This window comes from Erinaceus europaeus, chromosome 9 (assembly GCF_950295315.1).
Source record: "Erinaceus europaeus chromosome 9, mEriEur2.1, whole genome shotgun sequence".
Taxonomy (NCBI): Eukaryota; Metazoa; Chordata; class Mammalia; order Eulipotyphla; family Erinaceidae; genus Erinaceus; species Erinaceus europaeus.
Genome location: NC_080170.1, coordinates 17,638,475 through 17,658,555, shown reverse-complemented (window position 1 = coordinate 17,658,555; position 20,081 = coordinate 17,638,475). Strand labels below are relative to the sequence as shown.

Here is a 20,081-nt window from a genome sequence, read left to right as displayed (position 1 = left end):
CTTCTAGGAATTGTTCCATTTCTTCCAGATTCTCTAGCTTGGTGGCATATAGTTCTTTATATAAGTTTCGCAGGATTCTCTGGATTTCTGTGGTGTCAGTTGTGATATCTCCTGCATCGTTTACAATTCTATTAATTTGAGTCTTCTCTCTTTTTTGTTTGGTGAGTCTGGCTAATGGTTTGTCAATTTTGTTTAATCTTTCAAAGAACCAACATTTGGCTTCATTGATCTTTTGTATGGTTCTTTTATTTTCGATGTTGTTTATTTCTGCTCTAACTTTAGTGATTTCTGTCCTTCTGGTTGCTTTAGGGTTCCTTTGTTCCTCTTCCTCTGAGTCCTTGAGGTGTGCAGTAAGGTCGTTCATTTGGGCTTCCTCTTGGTGTTTAATATGTGATTGTATGGCTATAAGTTTCCCTCTCAGTACTGCTTTAGCTGTGTCCCAAATATTTTGATAGGTTGTGTCTTCATTTTCATTAGTTTCCAGGAACATTTGAATTTCCTGTTTGAGTGAGTCTCTGACCCAGTGGTTCTTAAGGAGCATGTTGTTTAGTTTCCAAATTCTATGTCTTTTAATAATTTTCCGTTTGTTGTTAAATGTTAGTTTTACTCCACTGTGGTCTGAGAAGATACTTGGGATGATTTCAATGCTCTTGAATTTATTGATGCTGTCTTTGTGGCCTAACATGTGGTCTATCCTTGAGTATGTGTTGTGTGGATTTGAAAAGAAGGTGTATTCCAGTTTTTTGGGGTGGAGGAGTCTGAAAATGTCCAAGAGGTCTAGTCTGTCAATCTCTTCATTCAATTCTCTTGTATCTTTATTGTTTCTCTGCTTTGTTGATCTGTCTAAGTGTGAGAGTGGGGTATTGAAGTCTCCCACTATTATTGCATTACTATTGATGTATTTTTGAAATTCTTTCAGTAGATGCTTAATGTATTTAGATGGTCCCTCGTTGGGTGCATAGATGTTAATAATTGTTAAGTCTCCTTGGCTGATTGATCCTCTAATCATTATGTAATGTCCTTGCCTATCTTTTATTACTTTATTTAATTTAAAATCTATCGTATCTGAGATGAGAATGGCTGTTCCTGCCCTTTTTTGTGGACCGTTAGCCTGTATGATAGTTTTCCATCCTTTCACTTTAAGTCTGTGTTTATCTTGTTGTAACAGATGGGATTCTTGCAAGCAGCATATGGTTGGGTTATGTTTTCTGATCCATCCCCCCACCCTGTGCCTTTGGATGTGTGAGTTTAAGCCATTGACATTTATTGATATTATGGATTTAATGTATTGTAGGGCCATTATTCTAAAAAACAATTTGTTTACTCTGATATATTGCAAGTATTATAGTGATGTTCTTGTTTATAAGAGGTCTTTTAGTACCTCTTTCAGGGCCGGCTTGGTGATGGTTGCCTCCTTTAACTGTTGTTTGTCTAAGAAGGTTTTGATCCCTCCATCTAGCTTGAGTGAAAGTCTAGCAGGATATATTATCCTTGCTTGAAACCCTTTTTCATTCAGGGCTCGATAGATATATTGCCACTCCCTTCTGGCTTTTAGAGTTTGAGTGGAGAAATCTGCAGATAATCTTATGGGTTTTCCCCTGTATGTGACTTTCTGTTTCTCTCTTGCAGCCTTTAGGATCCTTTCTTTATCCTTACTTCTTCTCATTGTGACTATGATGTGTCTTGGTGTCTTCAGGTCTGGGTTGATTCTGTTTGGTACTCTCTGGGCCACTTGAACCTTGATATCCTTTCTGTTATTCAGGTCTGGGAAGTTTTCTTGTATTATTTCCTCTAGAATGTTTGCTTCCCCTTCCTCTCTTTCTTCCTCTGGCAGGCCAATTATGCGAATGTTACTTCTTTTGATATCATCCCATATGTCTCTGTTGTTGTTTTTAGTGTCTCTCAATCTCTTTTTAGACTCTTTCACCTCTTTCTTAGTTTTCTCTACTCATCCTCTGTCTGACTAATTCTGTTTTCTGCTTCTGTTAGTCTGCTTTCCCTTGCCTCAGCTTCTTTCTTCATTACAGCTATTTTAGCTTTCAGTTCTCTAATTGCCTCAAGATAATCAGTATTTTCCTTGGGGGTCTCAACTGTTGTTTCCCTAATACTGCCATTCCTTTCCTCCAATCTTGTTTTCATTTCTGTGATTAATAAGTTTATTATTGCTTGCATACTTTTCTTATCTATGGTTACTTCTGACTGATTTGTAGTTTCTTCTGGGCTCTTGTCTTCATTCATTGGGGTAGCAGTTTTATTTGTTTTTAATCTACCCATTTTTTTATTTATGTGTTTGTCTCTTTTTTTATGCTCTGTTGTTCCTCAGTTGTTGTGTCTTGAGTACAAGTAACACTGTACTAAATACCTTTATGACAATTGCACTCACCAACCTCCGGAATTACAGTAACAACTGAAGTAAGTATTGAAGGAGTTTAATCGTTACCAGTTAGCCAAACAATTTCTCCAGTCCATGAAAAAATAGTAACCAAATCCCAGTGAAGAAAGAGAAAAGAAAGAGAGGATAGCAAGAATAGACAGTTATGCAAATCTACTATCCAGTGTATACTCTAGGGGTAACAAGAGGGGAAAGGGAACTAGAGCAGAGATACACACATAGAGAGTCCACTCTGAGTCAGATTTCTTCCCCAAAGTAATTCACAAATTCAGAAAGGCAAAGAAGAAAGAAGTGTATGGCAAGATTAAAAAAAAAGAGAGAGAGATAAGAGAGAGAAAAGGGAGAAGATAAGAAGAAGAGTTGTAATTAAAGAGCAGTGCAAGGAACTTCCCAAATGTGTATCAGTGAATTAAAAAAAAAAAAAACCCTGTTTGGTGGTATGGGGTATCCTGCTAGGAGTTGGTCCCAGGGACTGCTTATGGGGGGGGGGGGACGGGAAGGATGTATGCTTGAAAATTAAAAGGAAGAAAAAAGAATTTTTTTCCCTACTCTAATTCTTAACCCAAATTAAGTTATAGTCACCTCCTTGGTGTCTAAGGACACCTTATTGGCTGGCCTGCTAAAGGCAGAAAATCCTGTTGTCTCCATGGGAGTGTGTTCGGAGCTCAGAGGTATGCAGCTTCTCCGTCCATCATCTTCCGGGAAACCCCCCCCTCCAGACTTTTTTAAAGGATTTCTTGAAAATGAAAACTAGCTCCAAGTCCTTTGATCCAATGAGAGCTATACTCAAGAAGTCTTTGGATCCGCCCTCAGGGTTGCGGTGGACCCTGGAGACTCCCAAGAGAAAGCCCCCGAGCTAAAGTGCTCTCTCTGGGTCCCCTGCCTGCTGCCCAGCAGCGCTCTGCAAACAGCGGAGGAGCCACCTTCCCGGGCGGAGGACAATGCCCGGCGCACTCGCCTTGCCCGGCACCACCTGGGAAGTCTGGAGCCCCGCTAGTCCGTGTCACCTTTACTCTAATTCTTAACCCAAATTAAATTATAATCACCTCTTTGGTGTCACCCCTTACTGACTGGCCTGCTAAAGGCAGAAAATCCTACCGTTGCTGACGATGTGATCAGAGCACTCACTGTTAGCAGCTTCTCAGTCCACCATCTTCCTCCTCCCCCCTCATATTTATAGTTTTTAATAAAGGTAACAATACATTTAAATTTACTTCAAGTTTCCTATTCATTTTAATGGTCTTTTTCATTTGTTTTTAAACTAAAATGAATTTAAGATATAGTTTTATTAACTTTAAATTCACATCTTAATTTAGATGTACTCTTGCTTATTTGTGGATTTTTTTGCAAGGAAATAAATTTCTTTATCATTTCAGTTAGAGTTTAATGATTTACAGTACACTTCTTGACATATGTGTAAAATTTCTCACCTAAGCATGGTAGATATCTATAAAATACTCTCCCCTCCCAATTTAGGTCCTTATCTTCCATCATGCCCCATGACCCTAGAGTCCTCCCTCCTCTCTTTCCCCAGAATCCTTTGCTTTAGTGCAATATATCAATTTAAATTATTGTTTTTTTCACATCTTCACCTCCATTCTTTCTTCCTGCTGTTTTCACTATCTTAACCATCTGTTTCCTTACGGTATCATTTACCTTATACTTCTTTATATTTATGAGTATTTTTATTAAAAGGACAATGTATTTTCTAGGTTCCATTTCTGATTACAGCATATTCTCTGTTACTGAGTTGTTCTGTGTCTGCTCACCCTTATTCTCCTATAAGTTTTTTTCCCCCATCTTGGCAGTTAAATGGTAACTGGTTTGATGTTGGTGTGATGATCTTGATGGTGATGGTAATGTTGTTGGTGATCATGTGGTGTTGACAAAGAGAATTATGACAGTGAAGGTTGTACTGACTATATCTGTTTGTATATCTAAGTGGTTCACATGATTTTGTTCATTATATCTACACAAAATATTTAAAAATAACTGTGTCAATTTCTTTTCTCAGATAAAACTCTAACCCTTGTGGTGTTTAAGACATGTACCCTGATCGTAGTGTCAGTCCATTCCTAATGCCCTGTGGAATTTCCAGACAGTTTTGCATAGGATTAGAACCAATTTTCATTCCCACCAACAGTGTAAAAACTCTTTATTATCCCCACATTCTTACCAGCACTTGTCCTGTCCTTTTACACCAGTATAAAGTGTTACCTACTTGTTGTCTTTATTTTCATTTCTTTGATTATTAGTAACTTTGAGCATTGTCTCATGTCTGTTGACCATCTGCATATCTTCTTTGGTGAATATACTACTCAGGTTCCTTACCCATTTTTAGTGGGATTGCTGATCTATTTGTTTATTTTGTTGGTAATTTTGTGAGATTGTTATATATCTTGGTTATAATGTCATTTTGTGAGATTGCTATACATCTTGATTATTATGTCTTTTTCTGATGTATGTATGAAATAGTATGCTTCAATTAAGTAGGATGTCTTTCTGGTTTTTTGATAGTTATTTTTGCTTTGTATAATATTTTCCCTATACTCTGAATTTAGTTAAAGAAAACAGAACACTTATATGAATAGACCTACAGACACCTATGTATCACAGACGCCTAAAGACAGTTGGGTGGTTGAGAGTGTTGTGGTATAAGTACAGAATGGCATACTAATTAGATGTAAAAAATGGCAAAATCTTGACCACATCTTGGATGGAATTTGAAGGAATCATACTAAGTGAGATAAGCCAGAAGGAAAAGAACAAACACCGTTTGACCTCATTTATAGCTAGAATTTAAGAAGCAAGAAAATAAAGACATGAAACTTGGACTGGATGTGATTTGTGGCAGAAGAGTGAATAATTCTAAGATGGGGTAGGGGAAAGGGTCAAGAACACATGGGTGACTCAGCATATACAGTGGAGAAAGATTTTAGCTACTGGTGGGAGTGCTGTTCAGACATGTCATGGGGATATAATAAATTCTATTTGTGTGAGAAACTTGTCTTATAAACCATTGTTTTCTCAATGAAAAGATGAAAATATTAATAAACAACAGAGATATTTGTCTCTCTTTGAGAAAACATGACTGAGCAAAGACCACACACACACACACACAAAAAAAAAAAAAAAAAAAAAAAACAGAATTTGGCTGTAGGTCTCTCTCTTCTTTTCTCCCTATATATCTATTCTCCTTTTCCCAATTTCTATCTATCCTATCACATAACAGTAAAATAAAAACAAAATCAAAAACAGAAAAAATGGGTGCTGGAAGCAGTAAGTTCTGTTTAGGCACTGAACCACAGATATAAACCAGGTGGGTGGCAAAAATAAAAATAATTATAAAATTGTTGAGGCAATCTGGAGCCATCCAAACTGAAGACAGGATAGGTATTTTACTCTGTCCTATTGATTATCAATACAAAATAAATGTGTATCCCTTTCCCCTTCTCCTTCAGGTTGACCAGAATTAACTTTTAGTGTATTCTCCATTGCTAGGGTACTGGATGTCTTCTTATTCACTGCTAAGTAACTTGTTTCACTCTTCCTGCTGCCCCTACCCATTTTCTCCCTCCCCCCACATAGCTAATTAAATAATAAAAAATAAATAAATAAATAAAAACTTGTTTCAATACTACTACCTCCTCTACAGACTCTCCCCTTCTCCCTCCTCCAAGATAATTTAAAAAATAAAATAAAATATAAATGAATAAATTAAAAAAAATTCCTTTCACTACTCTTTTATTACAGCTTTTCTTATTACCGTTTTTTCTTTTCTCTCACTTGATTCTCTCTTTTTTATCTTGTCTTCCATTTCTTCATTCCTACTTCTTTGTCTTTCTGAATTCAGTGATATTCATTTGTGAATTATTTTGGGGAAGAAATCTGACTCAGAGTGGAAGCTCTATTTGGTATCTCTGCTCTACTTCCCTTTCTCCTCTTGCTAACCCTAGAATATACAGTGGATAGTAGATTTGCATAATTATCTATTGGTGCTATCCTTTCATTCCTTTCTCTTTCTTCTTCACGTGGACTTTGTTGTTATTTTTTCATGGACTGGAGACATTTTTTGGCTAACTGGTAGTGATTAAACTGCTTCAATCCTTGCTTCAGTTGCTATTGTCATTCCTGAGGTGGGTGATTGCATTTATCATAAAGGTATTTAGTATAGTTTTGCTTGTACTCAAAACACAACAACTGAGAAACAACAGTACATAACAGTAAGAAATGCATAAGTCAAAAAAATGTGTAGATCAAAAACAAATAAAACTGCTATTCCAATGAATGAAGACAAGAGCCCAGAAGAAACTACAAATCAGCCAGAAGTAACCATAGATAAGAAAAGTATGCAAGCAATAATAAACTTATTAATCACAGAAATAAAACAACTTTGGAGGAAACGAATGGCAGTATTAGGGAAACAACAGTTGAGACCCCCAAGGAAAATACTGATTATCTTGAGGCAATTAGAGAACTGAAAGCTGAAAAAGCTGAACTGAGGAAAGAATCTGAGGGAAGGGAAAGCAGAGTAACAGAAGCAGAAAACAGAATTAGTCAGACAGAGGATGAGTAGAGAAAACTAAGAAAGAGGTGAAAGAGTCTAAAAAGAGATTGAGAGACACTGAAAACAACAACAAAGACATATGGGATGATCTCAAAAGAAGTAACATTCATATAATTGGCCTTAAGAAGAAAAAGAGGAAGGAGAAGCAAACATTCTAGAGGAAATAATTGAAGAAAACTTCCCATACCTGAATAACAGAAAGGACATCAAGATTCAAGAGGCCCAGAGAGTTCCAAACAGAATCAACCCAGACCTGAAGACACCAAGACACATCATAGTCACAATGAGAAGAAGTAAGGATAAAGAAAGGATCCTAAAGGCTGCAAGAGAGAAACAAAAAGTCACATACAGGGGAAACCCAAAAGATTATCTGCAGACTTCTTCACTCAAACTCTAAAAGCCAGAAGAGAATGGCAATATATCTATCGAGCCCTGAATGAAAAAGGGTTTCAACCAAGGATAATATATCTTGCTAGACTTTCATTCAAACTAGATGGAGGTATCAAAACCTTCTTAGACAAACAACAGTTCAAGGAGGCAACCATCAGCAAACTGGCCCTGAGAGGTTCTAAAAGACCTCTTATAAATAAGAACATCACTATAATACTTGCAATATATCAGAACAAACAAAAATGTGTTGAACAATGGCACTACACTAATTAAATCCATAATATCAATAAATGTCAATGGCTTAAACTCACCCATCAAAAGGCACAGAGTGGGGGGATGGATGAGAAAACATAACCCAAACATATGCTGCTAGCAAGAATCCCATCTGACACAACAAGATAAACACAGTGAAAGGATGGAAAACTATCATACAGCCAAACAGAAACAAAAAAAAGGCAGGAACAGCCATTATCATCTCAGACACTATAGATTTTAAATTAAATAAAGTAATAAAAGATAGGCAAGGACATTAAATAATGACTAGAGGATCAATCAGCCAAGAAGACTTAACAATTATTAACATCTATGCACCCAATTAGGGACCACCTAAATATGTCAAGCACTTGCTGAAAGAACTTCAAAAATACATCAATAGCAATGCAATAATAGTGGGAGACTTCAATACCCTACTCTCACACTTAGACAGATCAACAAAGCAGAGAATCAACAAAGATACAAGAGAATTAAATGAAGAGATTGACAGACTAAACCTCTTGGACATTTTCAGAGTCCTTCATCCAAAAAAACTGGAATACACCTTCTTTTAAAATCCACATAACACATACTCAAAGATAGACCACATGTTAGGACACAAAGACAGCATCAATAAATGTAAGAGCATCAAAATCATCCCAAGTATCTTCTCAGACCACAGTGGAGTAAAACTAACATTTAACAACAAACAGACAATTATGAAAAGTCACAGAATTTGGAAACTAAACAACATACTCCTTAAGAACCACTGGGTCAGAGAGTCACTCAAGTAGGAAATTCAAATGTTCCTGGAAACTAATGAAAATGAAGACACAACCTATCAAAATATTTGGGACACAGCTAAAGCAGTACTGAGAGGGAAACTTATAGCCATACAATCACATATTAAACACCATGAAGAAACTCAAATGAACGACCTTACTGCACACCTCAATGACTTAGAGGAAGAGGAACAAAGGAACCCTAAAGCAATCAGAAGGACAGAAATCACTAAAGTTACAGGAGTAATAAACAACATCGAAAATAAAAGAACCAGACAAAAGATCAATGAAGCCAAATGTTGGTTCTTTGAAAGATTAAACAAAATTGACAAACCCCTAGCCAGACTCACCAAACAAAAAAGAGAGAAGACGCAAATTAATAGAATAGTAAATGATGGAGGAGATATCACAACTGACACCACAGAAATCCAGAGAATCATGCAAAACTTCTATGAAGAACTACACACAACTATACTAGAGAATCTGGAAGAAATGGAACAATTCCTAGAAGCATATGCCCTTCCAAAACTGAACCAAGAAGAACTACAAAATCTAAATGCACCAATCACAGACAAAGAAATTGAAACCCTTATTAATAATCTCCCCAAGAACAAAAGTCCTGGACCAGATGGCTTCACAAACGAATTCTACAAAACTTTCAGGAAACAGTTAGTACCCATACTTCATATTTTATTTATTTAAGAAAGGATTAATTAACAAAACCATAGGGTAGGAGGGGTACAACTCCAAACAATTCCCACCACCCAATCTCCATATCCCACCCCCTCCCCTGATAGCTTTCCCATTCTCTATCCCTCTGGGAGCATGGACCCAGGGTCGTTTAGGGTTGCAGAAGGTAGAAGGTCAGGCTTCTGTAATTGCTTCCCCACTGAACATGGGCGTTGACTGGCTGGTCCATAATCCCAGTCTGCCTCTCTCTTTCCCTAGTAGGGTGTGTCTCTGGGGAATCTGAGCTCCAGGACACACTGGTGGGGTCTTCAATCTAGGGAAGCCTGGCCAGCACCTAGAATTGAGAAAATCATCTTGAGGAAAAGAAACAGAAATGGAGGCATCACACTCCCAGATCTCAAACTATATTTTAAGGCCATCATCAAAACAGCATAGTACTGGAACAAAAATAGGCACACAGACCAGTGGAAGAGAATTGAAAGCCCAGAAATAAATCCCAACACCTATGGGCATCTAATCTTTGATAAGGGGGCCCAAAGGATTAAATGGAAAAAGGAGGCTCTCTTCAATAAATGGTGCTTTGAAAACTGGGTTGTAACATGCAGAAGAATGAAATTGAACCACTTTATCTCACCAGAAACAAAAATCAACTCCAAATGGATCAAAGACCTTGATGTTAGACCAGAAACAATCAAATACTTAGAGGAAAACATTGGTAAAACACTTTCCCACCTGCACCTCAAGGACATCTCTGATGAAATAAACCCAGTTGCAAGAAAGACTAAAGCAGAAACAAACCAATGGGACTACATCAAATTGAAAAGCTTCTGCACATCCAAAGAAACTATTAAACAAACAAAGAGACCCCTCACAGAATGGGAGAAGATCTTCACATACCATACATCAGACAAGAAACTAATCACCAAAATATATAAAGGGCTCAGCAAACTTAGCACCAAAAAAGCAAATGACCCCATCCAAAAATGGCTGAGGATACAAACAAAACAGTCACCTCAGAGGATATATAAAAGTCTAACAAAAATATGAAAAACTGCTTTAGGTCACTGATTGTAATAGAAATGCAAATTAAGACAACATTGAGATACCACCTCACTCCTATAAGAATGGCATACATCAAAAAGGACAGCAGCAACAAATGATGGAGAGGCTGTGGGGACAGAGGAACCCTTTTGCATTGCTGGTGGGAATGTAAATTGGTACAGCCTCTGTGGAGAGCAGTCTGGAAAACTCTCAGAAGGCTAGACATGGACCTTCCATATGACCCAGTAATTCCTCTCCTGGGGTTATAACCCAAGGACTCCATAACACCCAACCAAAAAGAGGTGTGTACTCCTATGTTCATAGCAGCACAATTCATAATAGCTAAAACCTGGAAGCAACCCAGGTGCCCAACAACAGATGAGTGGCTGAGAAAGCTGTGGTATATACACACAATGGAATACTATACAGCTTTCAAGAACGATGAACCCACCTTCTTTGTCCCATCTTGGACAGAGTTAGAAGGAATTATGTTAAGTGAGCTAAGTCAGAAAGATAAAGATGAGTATGGGATGATCCCACTCATCAACAGAAGTTGAGGAAGAAGATCTGAAAGGGAAAATAAAAGCAGGATCTGACTAAATTGAAAGTAGGGCACCAAAGTAAAAACCCTGTGGCGAAGGGTAGACATATAGCTTCCTGTGCAGGTGTGGGGGGGTGCATGGGTGGGATGGGACACAGTCTTTTGGTAGTGGGAATGGTGTTTATGTACACTTCTAGTAAATTTTAGTCATATAAATCACTAGTTAATATGAGAGGGGAAATTAATTATATGTCTAGAAGTTTTTAATACACAAACTGAGTCTTCTTAATATATAGGCTGTGTATTTCACATGCGGACTCTCCCAAAAGCCTAGACCAAGTAGATCAGAGGCAACCAATGGCACTGCTATTTACAAGATACTCGGTACTGTACAGAAAACCCTAACAAAAGGACTTTTCAAAGTTAACCCAATTACTAAATAATGTGAGGATAACATTAACTATCCATTGCCTTTTTGAACCGTAAGACAGCAGTAACCTCACATATCCACTATAGAGCCTATATTTCTCCCAGTCCTGGAACCTTAGGGTTGGGCTCACTTTCCCACATGCCTCTCCCAATCTATATAAAATAACATCGCATCTGCCGATCACAACCTAATCAACACAACGATTGCAACCTCAACATGCTTCATTCAGCTCAGACTGTGTCCAGAGTCTTCAGGTGTGGAATGACAACCGTTCAGCTTCATTACTCCGGTGAGACCTTTCCTTTCATAGCATTCTCTAATTCCATCCCAGGTGGATCACTTTCTAACAAAGTACTAAAACCTAGATATAGACCAGGTTCTGTGAGAGAGAGCATATGTTCACATGTATCCATAAACTACAGAAAAATATATACCTGAAAGCAGAAGTACAGTAGAGTTTGCAGTGAGTACCCCCCAACACTTCCTCTCCACTATTCCAAGCTTTGGGTCCATGATTGCTCAACAATTTTTTTGGCTTCATATGTTACCTCTCTTTTCAGTTACCAGGTTCCAGATGCCGTCAGGATGCTGGCCAGGCTTCCCTGGATTGAAGACCCCACCAATGTGTCCTGGAGCTCAGCTTCCCCAGAGACACACCTTACTAGAGTTAGAGAGGCAAACTGGGAGTATGGGCCGACCTGTCAATGCCCATGTTCAGCGGGGAAGCAGTTACAGAAGCCAGACCTTCTACCTTCTGCAACCCACAATGATCCTGGGTCCATGCTCCCAGAGGGACAGAGAATGTGAAAGCTATCAGGGGAGGGGATGGGATATGGAGATTTGGTGGTGGGAATTGTGTGGAGTTGTACCCCTTCTACCCTATGGTTTTATTAATTTATCCTTTCTTAAACAAAAAATAAATTAAAAAATAATTATAAAAATAAAGATAATAAGCATTTCATAAAATTTGACATACTTTATGATAAAATAAATCTTAGCAATTAAGATATAGGTGTAATGAGGCTCTTAACTAACAGTATATTCAACATTAAAAAGCTAAACACTTCTCTGAACGGGGCGATATAGTAGGTCACAGGACTTGCTGTGAGGTATTTCTGTTTGATCCTTGGATGATCAAATAGCCAGAACTGTGAAGTGTTCTTGTCAAATACAAGTAAGTAAGTAAATAAATAAATACTAATAATTTTTACTCTAAGAACAGAAAGAAGATAAGGATACCCACCTTCAGCTCTGTATGAAAAGTAAGACCCAGGGAACAAAAGATAGTGTGAAAATTATGAAGGAGAAAGCACATCCATTGCTCTATTTACAGATGACAGACTATTATATGTATAAAATCCTAGAGACACCACTACAAGTTACTTGAATTAGAAATTTTCATTACAACTGGTCTTGAATGGGCAAAAAACCCAAAATATATGTCTTTCTAAATCAAACAAAAAAGATATCCAAGTAGCAAAGACATCATGAAAAGTACACAGTATGATGTAGAGGACTTCATTTTAGATCAGAGGACTTCATTTTAGACGCACACTAATGCTTTATCTAATCACCTTAGATGTTAGTTATAAAAATATAAAATTATAAAATGTTAATTATAAAAATGCAAGAGATAGCAAAAGCTGGTGATGTTGTATGATAACAGAACCCTGGTACAATTCTGATGAGTATGTAAATTGGTACAATTACTGTATAAGACACAATGCAGATTTTTCAAGAGATTATAACACTTTGATTATAACTCCATTTTGGAGTGTTCACTAAAGGGGAAATAGTATTACTAGATGACATATTTATTTGTGACCTATATGGTAATCTTATGCACACTAACAGGTTTGGAAATTTAAGTGTCCATGGACATAGGACTGGATAAAAATGTGTTGTATGGGTATATGATAGTTTTCTCAGTTTAATTTTTATTTATTTTTAGAAAATAGAGATGACAAAGGAAGAAAGGGAGAGAGAGAGAGAGAGGCATCAACATTGTGCAGATAACAAAGCAGCACACAATTCAAGTTAGCTGCTTTGCTGGCTCTAGATTACTTAGTATAAAAAAGAATTTTAATTGGGACCAGGCAGTGTCATACATGCCTGAATTCACATATTACCATACACACAGTCTTGGGTTCAACTCCCCTGCTTCCTACATTCAGGGCGACAGTTTCAAGAGTGGTGGAGTAGTGTTGCAGGACTTTCTCTACATCTCTCCTTCCCCTCTATTTCTTTCTGTCTCTCTCCAATAAATATGAAAATAAATAATTTTAAAAAACAAAAATATTGACAATACCATTGGATAAGAGGGGTACAATTCCACCACCAGAATTCCATATCCCATCCCATCCCTTGAAATCTTTCCTATTCTTTAAGCTTCTGGGAGTATGGACCCAAGATTATTATGGGGTACAGAAGGTGGTATGTCTGGCTTCTGTAATTGATTCTCCACTGTATATAGGTGTTGAACACTTGATCCATACTCCCAGACTGTTCCTATCTTTCCCTAGTGGCGAAGGGCTCTGGACAGGTGGATTTCCAAGACACATTGGTGAGATCATCTGTCCAGTGAATTCAGCTTGGCATAACTTGGTGGCTGAAAAGCATAAAGATATAAAGCAGAACAAATTGTTTAATAATTGGGAACCTAAAAGCAAGAATATAGCAGATGAGATATGTTGTTGTGCATGAGCTGCGGAGAAGAGAGACAGAGGGGGTCCAGAGCAAAAAGGAAACACAAATCTTTATTTGCACTGGCACCTCAGAGTCAGGTACTAGAGAGGCAGGTTGGGCCACGTGGAGGTAGCAAAAATGGCCGCCTCATGCAGTAACCTTTCCTGCGTCTGAACACTGGAGTGAAGCGCTGGCAAGAGAACGAGGTGTGGAAGAAGAAGGGCTTTTATAGGAGCAGCTTTCATGAGAATGAGAAGGGGGAGGAGTAACCATAGCACTCCAGGATAGGATAATAACTCTCGTGAGAATGGGAAGGGGGAGGAGTGACCAAAGCACTCCAAATATCGGAGGATATAGAAAATGCCCTGAGGGCACAACATGGCTGAACAGGCACTCCGAGAATGTCCCAACTCTCGCAGGAACTAGCAGTAGCCTGAGGGAACAACATGGCAGATGTGACTGCATTGACACAATTTCCCAGCAGAGATATGGGGAAAAAGCTTTTTTGGAAAAAGCTAAGAAGCTTCTTTTAGGTATATTCCAAGTGGCCCTTGACTTTATTAATTTTTGCCTGAGCCCAACAGCTAACATGCAGGTGGACCAAAGGTATTGTCTGGCGAGATGGTGTCAGAGTTGGAAATAGGACTTGAAAAAGAATTATCCTGACATTTCTGACAACATAGATGAAATTGGGGAGTGCAGCATGATAAATGAAATATGTCAGAAAGATAAATACAAATATAGCATGGTATCACATACCTGAGGAATCAGAAATCTAAAAGGAAAAGAAGACAGACATACATATATGTATATGTAACATATACATTTGGGGAGGGTGGTGGTGGTGGTGCTAGGATTTGAACTGGGACTTTTGGTCCCTTGAACATGAAAGAAAGTCTAGTTAAATAATCATTTTTTAAAATTTCTTTATTGGGGGATTAATGTTTTATAGTCTACATTAAGTAGAAGAGTTTGTACATGCATCATAACAGTTTTCCATACAACAATACAAGCCCGACTAGGTCCTCCTCTTCCATCATGTTCTAGGACCTGTACTCTACCCCCCACCCACCCACCCACCCAAGAGTCTTTTACTTTGGTGCAAATACCAACTTCAGTTCTAGTTCTGCTTAGTGTTTTATTTTCTGATCTTGTTTTTCAACTTCTGCCTATAAGGGAGATCATCCCATATTCAGCCTTCTGTTTCTGACTTATGTCACTTAACATGATTTCCTCAAGCTCCCTTCAAGATGGACTGAAAGTGGTGAAATCACCATGCATAATCATTATACTATCTCCCTGACTCTAGCTATGTAATTTCACTTTTTTTTTATTATGTTACCACAGCAGGGTCTCAAAAATATATCTTACCACCACTTATGGTCATATCCCTATATATCCTTTGTGGGTCAAAAGGAGAGAAATGAGGGGTTGACAACAAGAGAAGAGAGATACCACCACAGCACCCCACAGTTCATGGAGCTGCTTCTGTGCAGGTCTCTGTAGTGCTGGGATAAGTATGCTCTGTCAGGTGAGTTAAGTGCTGAATTCTAAGATTTTTTTCATTTTTTAAAGTTTTTATTTATAAAATTGAAACACTGACAAGACCATAGTATAAGATGGGTACAATTCCCATCACCAGAACTCTGTATCCCATCCCCTCCCCTGATAGCTTCCCTATTCTTTACCTCTCTGTGAGTATGGGCCCAGGGTCATTTTGGGGTACAGAAAGTGAAAGGTCTGGCTTCTGTAATTGCTTTCCCGCTGCACATAGGTGTTGGCAGGTGGATCCATACCCTCAGCCTCTTTCTCTCTCTCTTTCCTTAGTGGGGCAGGGCTCTGGGGAAGAAGGGTTCCAGGAGACATTGGTGGGGTCGTCTGACCAGGGAAGTCTGGTTGGCATATAGAACCTGGTTACTTAAAAAAGAGTTAACATATAAAGCCATACAAATTGTTGACTAATCATGAACCTAAAGTCTGGAGTAGTGCAGATGAAGATTTTCTGTCTCCATTTTGTAAATAGCTAAAATTTAAAAAAATCTATGTATTTATATATTCCATACAGACAAATTTGAGAGAGGAGGGGAAGATAGATAGAGATAGAGAGAGAGAGAGAGAGAGAGAGAGAGAGACAGAGACAGAGTCCTGCAGTCCTGCTACACAACTTGTGAAGCTTTCCCCATGCAGGTGGGACTGGGGGGTTGAACCCAGGTCCTTGTGCACTGTAATATATACACTTATCCAGGTGCACCAACACCGGGCCCCTGAGTTCTTTTTTAAAGAAGATATGCCACTTCAAATGTAAAGGAATACCTTTGGGCGAAGTTGGCTTTCTAATCCCTGAAAGATTGCTCTATATCATTAAAACCATGACCGTTTCTCCTACTCTATTCCCACCCCAATTAGAGAATTGAGAGAAAAGAAGGATTAACCTTGGCCCAGTACTGAAGACTGGCAGGGATGCTGGCAGCCCAGTGATCCCACAGGAATCACACAGGTACTTAAACATCCTGATAATGGAGCTCACAGCTACAAGTGAGTGCAACTGTCCTTGGAGCAGATACTAAACACAGACCTTTGCTTCCACCTCAGTGTAGACACAAGAATAAGCGGTGAGAAAGAAAAACATGCCCCGTCCTTACATGCTTATTGGGATCTTCTGACTTTATTTGTGATAGGTGGAATAGACAGGAAAAGATCACTACTAATGTGGCAGTTTTGATGATAACGCCATTCAAGTGCTTGGCTTCTCCTGTTGTCTGAAAGGAAGATTTTTAAAGTTCCCATCTGCGTTGCTGGCCAAATTGGTAAAGTCATGTCCTTTTATTTTGTTTGGCAGACCAAGTTATTTAGATGATTCAATGATAATGATTCTAGTTGATTTCTGTATTCACAGACCACCACATTTTCCTGATATATATACCTGAGTTATGGCTGGGACTTGGAACCTGAGTAGTGACTTTATTGCTCCTGGTGGCTATGTTTTTTTTTTTAAATCATTCATTTGATAGAGGGTGAGGACCTAGCATGTTATGATTGGGCTCTCCTCAATCGCTATCGAACAGGCCATGGCCGGTGCGCCGCTATGTTCCATCGCTGGGGAGCCAGAGACGACCTGAACTGCCCCTGTGGCTACAGACAGACTATGACCCACATAGTCAATGACTGCCACCTCTCCAGATTCAAAGGAGGTCTCGAAACTTTACATCAGGCTCAACCTGATGCTGTTGACTGGCTACGGAAGAAGGGCAAATGCTAGAAGAAGGGTGAGGAAGAGAGATGGGGAAAAGAGAGACAATGAAGGAGAGATACCTAAAGCACAACTCCAAGCTTGCAAAATATCCTTCCCCCCACTAAAGAGACGCAAACATTGGCTCTCACACATGGTCGTATGTGCACTCTGCCATGTACTCTACTATTTGACCCCACAAACATACATGTTGTGTTACTGCACATAACATATATAATTATAACATTTAGTGTATATACATATATATTTGAACTAAAATGCTCTACTATATATACACATGTATCAAAAATATAGTCAGAGAGTAGCCTTCTTTCCCTTCCTCCATTTCTTTCTTCCTCTCTTCCTTCCTTTCTTTCTTACTTCCTTTCTTCATTTCTTTCTCTCTTTCTTCCTTCCTTTCTCTCTCTTTCTCTCTATCTTTCTTTTTCTTTCTTCCTTCCAACCTTCCATCCTCCCTTCCTTCCTTCTTACCTTTCTTTCTTTCTTTCTTTTTTTTTTTTGCCTTGATTCTTTATTGAATAATTGCTGGGAGACTACTTTCATGGTGATGGGTGAGAAGACTGTTGTGGTGGAATCTGTAGGGATGGAACTGACAGAGAAGCACCTAGCAATTGTTTTCAACACTCAGATGAGAGAGTTGGCAACTCATACGTTAATCAGTAACACTTTTGCTCACATGAAGAATGTTTTGCAAATGGCTGTGTTCTTCTAATCTCTACTTCATCTGTACCATGTTCAATCTCATTTGACAAATCTATGTATTTTATATTTTTAATTGCCTTTATTTATTGATAACATCAAGAGTGTGTTTTACTAGTGATCTCTGATATGGAGCCAAAGTAAAGATTGATTTTATGTTTATTTTCAGGTATTTCCCATAAAGTATGTTGACCATTTGCCTAGCAGATTGTCCCAGAGGGTTTGCATCTGTTATCCCCTAAGAGAAGTAAGGAGATAAGACTATTTCCTTTTCCAAGATAATCAGCAGGCTGCATCATACCGTACCTAGTATATTCTAAATTACCCTTAATGCTACTCACATTTCATTCTACAATCTGTAAATACCAATTGTGTGCTACTTTTTTTTTTTGACCTCCAGAATTATCACTGAGGCTTGGTGCCACTATGAATCTACTGCTTCTGGCAGCCTTTTTTTTTTTTTTTTTCATTTTATTGGCTAGAATAGAAAGTAATTCAGAGAGGAGGAGGAGATAAAGAGGGAGAGAAAAAAAGACCTGCAGATCAGCTTCACAACCTGTGAAGCAACCTCCCCCACAGATCGGGAGCAGGGCCCTGAATTCGGATTCTTGTGTAGGTCTTTGTGTTTAGCACTGTGTGCACTTAAATGGGTATAACACTGCCCAGCACCCTGTGCTGTGTTTCTGTGATTGTACTGTTGTCAGTTATACTTTAAATCAGACCATGCTCGGTAGGGGATACTGAAGACATATCAGAGCAGATGACCATGAGTCTGGCTGAATGCACTACTTACCTCTGTTATTTTACCTCTACAGAGGAGACTCGCCATGCTTGAGAAATTAATCAATGTGATTTTTGTGATGAAATTTCTGCTTATGGGATTCCCTGGTGACCAGGTGCTACAGAGATTCTGTGCCTCTGTGTTCTTCCTGGTTTACCTGACCACTCTGCTGGGGGATCTGCTCATTGTCACCCTCACCTCCATTGACCAGCAGCCCAAGTCCCCCATCTACTTCTTCCTGAAGATCTTGTCTTTGATTGATATCTCCTACATCTCTACCACTGTCCCCAAGTCCATCATGAACACCCTGACCAATAGCCACTCCATCTCCTTTGAGGGCTGTGCCTCTCAGGTTTTCCTGGTCCTCTTTTTGGCAGGCACAGAACATGCTCTCCTGCTAGTGATGTCCTATGACAGTTATGCTGTCATCTGCCACCATCTGCACTATGAGGCCATCATGAACAGAGGGGCCTGTGTGCAGATGGTGACAGTGGCGTGGCTCAGTGGCTGTGCCTATGGATCCCTCCATGTGGCAGGGACATTCTCTATGTGTTTCTGTGGCCCCAGCACAGTGCAGCAGTTCTTCTGTGATGTTCCCTCTTTGCTCACATTGGCCTGTGCTGGGGATGAAGTTCTGGAATATGCCATCATTATTTAGTTTTTTAGTTTTACTCTCGCCTTTGTGGGTTTCCTTTTCATGTCTGCCTCTTACATGCACATTTTCTCAGCAGTCCTAAGGATTCCATCTGCACAGGGCAGGTTAAAAACTTTCTCACCTGCCTGCCCCACCTCACAGTGGTGACACTCTTCCTATTTTCTGGGATTGTCACTTACTTGCTGGGTCCCAACTATAAATCTACCCCATCACTGAATCTGTTTATGTCTCTGCTATACTCTCTGCTCCCTCCCATCCTGAACCCTCTCATCTATAGCTTGAGGAACAAGGACATGAAGATAGCCCTTGGCAAGATGCTGTTCTTAAAACACGCTATACACTCACTAAATAAATCAAGTAGACTCATTTCTTGAGAGAGATGCCTATTGTTGTGCTCTGTTTCTCTTGTCACAGATATACCAGATCATGTATTCTATAATGAAATCTGCATTCACTGATTTTTATGTTGTTGTTTGCCCATATTCCAGGCAGAACCTTTCTACGACCCCAGTGAATATCTTAACCTCAGATAGTGACAACCCCTATATGTGCTTTCCTGTCCTATATATACGTGTTTATCATAATTTTAATTCATTAACTAAGCACATGTGAAGTGCTGATTAACAAATAATAATATCATAGAACCATTATTGCAGTAGGGTGTTACAAGTATTGTGCAAATTCTCATCATGTCAGTATAATGTGACTGACCAATGATTATAGAACCTCAGAGACTGATTTTGCAAATAATGAGTGAATACTACACACTTCCTTTTAAAGCTGACCACAGCCCATGAACATAGATTCAAATCATTGGAGATATACCACTAGTAATCTCACATCAAAAGGTTTTTAAAGTTGGTGAAATAACTCACTTGGATACTGTGCTGCTTTGCCATGGGAGTGGCCCAAGTTTCAACCTGACA

At 38.9% G+C, this 20,081-nt stretch overlaps 1 pseudogene; it reads left to right on the top strand.

The window, feature by feature from the left end:
* Positions 1-18,546: 18,546 nt before the first annotated feature.
* On the top strand, positions 18,547-19,529 carry LOC103127070 (olfactory receptor 14L1-like; annotated as a pseudogene).
* The last annotated feature ends 552 nt before the right edge of the window (positions 19,530-20,081 follow it).